Here is a 4,486-nt window from a genome sequence, read left to right on the forward strand (position 1 = left end):
GTCATCATCAGAAGAATCCAAGGTGGGAGTGTCATTAAGATGATCTGCGCTGTCCTCCCCTCCACGCAGATCTTTCAGTTTTCCTGCTGGTTGTGGGAAGGCAGCTGCTCTCTCTGACGGCAGTTTCGACTTGAATGGCCAGGAAGATGGCAGAAGAAGCACAGATTATTCTGGCGGCAGTGTGTACGAGCAGTGTGAGAATTATCATTACACACAGAACATGGTATGTCGTTCAGTCCTTTAATACTCGGCAAACGGTTGTTAACAGGTTGCCTTCTGCTGGACTGGGAGTTGCCTTGGGCTTGAAGTAGGACTTTCTCCAACATGCTAATCAGCCTGTCCATAGTGGAATTGTCTGGGGCTACACATTGTTGCAGTTCCTGCTTCTGAACAGATGTGGGCGCTGTGCAGTCCACCTCCGCACGGTTCACACTGATTCTGCTTTCTTTCCGAGCAGACCGCAGTCCCTTTTCCATATGATACTCATCCAACACCTCCTGAACATCTTGTGCTGACCATTTTTCTATGGTCTTAGATCTGAAGGTGATAGCTAAATCTTTACATGGACAGTTTCTGATGAACATGCGAGTAACTTCAACACTTGGATTGTCAAAGGTCTTACCCTGTTCTTGAAGACGGCTAACAGCAACATCAGCTGCTCCATTCAATCTTAGCCAATATTCGAATGGATCCTCGTTCTCTTTTGGCCGGGTGGAGTAAAAATCAGCAAGTGGTACGGGGGAGCACTGATCGGACCCAAAGTGCTTGCGAAGAAGAGAATAGATGGCTTGTGGATTGTGCTGAACATCAATTCCACAGTTGCGTATTCCACACCTCACAACATCCCTTGCTCTGCCTCTAAGATGGATCAGGATTTCTTCAGCTTGGTGTTCTTGCTGTACACCACTCTTTTTGATGTAACTTTTCATTGAGTCCTCCCATTCATCAACTGTAACTGTATCAGAACTCTCCCCTTTAAAAATAGGTGGTTCTCTCACCTGGCTTCTGGAGACGAGCTGGACCTGAGAAAGATCTAATGAGCTGCATGGAACTTGATGGCTCTCATTTTGAGTATTCTTTATTGCAGTACCACTTGGGGAGCTTGAGTTCAGGTGTGCCATAACACTATCAGCCAGCTGTTGCCCTATTTGTTGGACAATAGTGCTCATCTGATCAACTAGCCCAGCATTATTAACATGAGAATCTGGGGTAGATGTGCTAGAACACTGACGAGGTTGAATATTAGGACAGGTCTGACTACTGGGTGTAACAGCTTCCCCAGTCACAAATGAGTCATCTTCAGTATTTACATCAAGTAATGCCCCACCCAACACTTTGTCACCCATTGAAAATGGAACAGGGGTGTTAAAGAACCCTCTACCTCTACCCCTACAGAGTGGAGTCATGTTTGATTGTCCAAAATTACTGAAACTCATTTTGACAAAAGTCCAAAAGCATTCAAAAGAAAATATCCTTTCCCAAGGATTTATAAATACTCAGATGTGCTACTTAGACTATTGTTGAAAACCCAGATGGTACAGTGGAGCTCCAGCGACGTGAAGATCAGAAGTCACCAGCCCGGTCCGATGTAGTTCTGGACGGGTCACGGCACCAATGTGGCCTACGCGGATCTGGTGGCTTCTTGGTGCAGAAATGAAGGACTAGGAGCTCAATCTGGCATCAGTTGTTTTCTTTATTTCATACCTGCATTTCACACATGGGCACCGAGGTAAAGTCAGTCTCTGGCATGAAAGAAACTCCTCGACAGTGATCCTCATGGCTCTGAGGATTACCCATAATACAGTAACCAAAATAAAATAATTGAAAATTACAATGATCGTATAGTGGATTTGGTTTACATCAACGGAACAACCAGTGAGTGTCCTTTTTAAAGAAAGTAACACAATTAATTAAAATGCTCTGAAAAATAAAATAAAATGCTGACATTCAATTTACTAGATGCCATTTTTATATTTTAGCTTGTACAAACTTGTATCTTGGAACAATGCAAAAACATTAACCATATCTATATAAAACTATTAATATAAAATTGCCTTATATTAGCCATCTGCTACAGAGATTTGGTAAAACATACCTGCATTTCACACATGGGCACCGAGGTAAAGTCAGTCTCTGGCATGAAAGAAACTCCTGCAAGGAGGAGCCAGAATGTTAACGTGTGGGAGATTCCCCCTACACTTTCTCACGAACTAAACATTTCTATAACGCAACAAAAACAATATAATAGCAAAGCTAACATAACATGGATTAACATATTTCAATAATATGCAAAAACGAAAACTATAAACATATTTTATAAATAATATTTCTTTATCACATCGCAGAGACACGTTACCTCGACAGTGATCCTCATGGCTCTGAGGATTACCCATAATACCCCGCTCTTTCTAGGGTGAATGCAATACCCCGTTTTACCAGCAGATGGTGCATTTTAGCAGGATTTAACCTGAACCATTTTAACTATGTTACACTCGCACAAGAGCCATGAAATAAATAAGTACACTGTGAAATATTTAAATAATTTTTAAAATATGTTTTCTTTAAAAGGACATTTCATTATTTAAAATGACTGAGAATAAAGTTACTAGTGTGAATTTTCCAATCGGTCGTTGCACACATTGCAGTTGTGAATTTTTCCTACAGCTGTTGTTTACCTAAATGTAGTCAAAGCAACAATGTGCACAGAAGAAAACACGGTTTAGACATGACTAATCGAAGCTCAGGAAAAACAAAAAGGTAAAAGAATGAATGTTTTGCTTTAAAAAAAAGTTGTGCAAACAGCAAACAGTCAGAGGGATTCAGCAAACAACTGACACCCTCACCCAACCAGTAGGTGTCATCTTTGGTTCATCGCTAAAGTTTAAACGTGTTGCAGCTCAGTGTGCAGTGAACTTTTCTGTGATTATGAACATGTTTTCTTTTTTGCACATTTGCAGAGGCAAACCAATAAAAATGATCAGATCCTACAGTACGCTAGCAGAGATGGGAAGAGATGTTTATAAATAGACGCACAGACGTCATTATTGATAGTTTTCTGATTATCCTGTGCATATTTTCTTATTTTTTCTAATGATTTTATCTTTGAAAAATTACAGAAATCAACAGGAAAGCAGAAAAGAATGACTGCAGCTGGTACTGAGGCAGAATTACATAAAAACATGAGCAGAATGGTTCAACTCTTTATACTATTACATGTTTTAAACAAAGAAGTAAAAATGTATAGAATAGATATAGTCTCAAAAATAAGTAATGTTTGCTTCTAAACCTCTAATAAAATGTTAAAACATCTTATAAAAACCAAACATATGACAGGATTGAAAGATAAACACAAATCTCAGTGTAGTGTGTGAGATAGACGAGCGAAGGTCATGCTAATCCTTCGTTAGCTCATGCTAATCCTTCGTTAGCTCATGCTAATCCTTCGTTAGCTCATGCTAACCAATTTCACAAATGACTGAAAGTGTCCATTCTGCTTAGAAATAGGAGAAAATATGCAATTTATAAAGCTAACTTTATAAACTTTTTCAACTGCTCTGTCAAAGAAATTCCTAAAGTGTTTCTTACGTTTTAAATAAATTTAGTTAGTTTGACCAGTTTCAAGTCATTTGGTTCACTAGAAAAAAAACATTTTGGGACACATCAGGCGTCTTTATAAAAGAGATTTTCTCCTGCAGTTTTGAAAACTTCCACAGAAATAGCTGAATATGATTGGCGTTTTAAAGCCGACACGTTGAGCTAATTGCTATTCGTCCCAATGTGGGTCCTCTACATGGTTTTCTGTGTAATTGTGATAAAGTTACAACATGTGGAGTTTCCATTAGCACGTTTCCAACAACTGCATGTGAAGAGGTGTAAGCTCAACTAATTCTCCATTATCAGGCCATTTCTCCCTTTGACTTTTTCTGCTTTGTTTGAATTTCTTCAGGTTGCCATGAAAACCTGAAAACCTGCCTCATGTCTTTAGAAACCGCGTCACAAAGGAAGGAGAACTAGAAAGAAAACTGTGCTTCTTAACAGAGAACATATTCAACTCATCCTCTTTAATTTATTGGATAAAATTAATTGAAAACTGAAAAAGAAGGTTGTAATAAAAATTAAAAGTAAGACTCTGGGCTTCTCTGTTCAGATTGATCTATGGAATTAAAGGAAGATGAGAGATTGCCCTCGTTTGAGGTGAGCTGAGGGAGGAGAAGATCTGATTAAAATAAAGAAGTTTCATAGATTTTATGATGAACTTTCAATTTAACATTCCTGGAGGGGAAATTAGCCCAAATATCTCTGAGTGAAAAAGGAGCGGTTTGTAAGAACGGTATTAAATCAAATGATTTCGGCCTGATCATTCTTCCTACCTCAGCCTTCATGTCTATAAACTTCAGTTCTTGAATCAGTCCTATCATAAAAAAAGGAGAACAAAATATAAATTATTCCTCCACAATCCGTCAATACAAAAAATTCATTTTAAAAA

At 38.7% G+C, this 4,486-nt stretch overlaps 1 long non-coding RNA gene across 2 annotated transcripts; it reads right to left on the reverse strand.

Moving 5' to 3' along the window:
• Positions 1-1,420: 1,420 nt before the first annotated feature.
• LOC111605802 lies at positions 1,421-2,476 on the reverse strand. Of its 2 annotated transcripts, XR_002751833.1 has the most exons (3): positions 2,357-2,476; positions 2,096-2,151; positions 1,421-1,704 (listed from the first exon to the last, which is right to left on the reverse strand). It is a non-coding gene; the product is annotated as an uncharacterized LOC111605802 (long non-coding RNA). The 2 variants fall into 2 exon arrangements; XR_002751832.1 differs by lacking the exon at positions 1,421-1,704 and having other exon boundaries at positions 2,091-2,151.
• Positions 2,477-4,486: the final 2,010 nt, after the last annotated feature.

This window comes from Xiphophorus maculatus, chromosome 20 (genome assembly GCF_002775205.1).
Source record: "Xiphophorus maculatus strain JP 163 A chromosome 20, X_maculatus-5.0-male, whole genome shotgun sequence".
In the NCBI taxonomy this organism is placed as follows: Eukaryota; Metazoa; Chordata; class Actinopteri; order Cyprinodontiformes; family Poeciliidae; genus Xiphophorus; species Xiphophorus maculatus.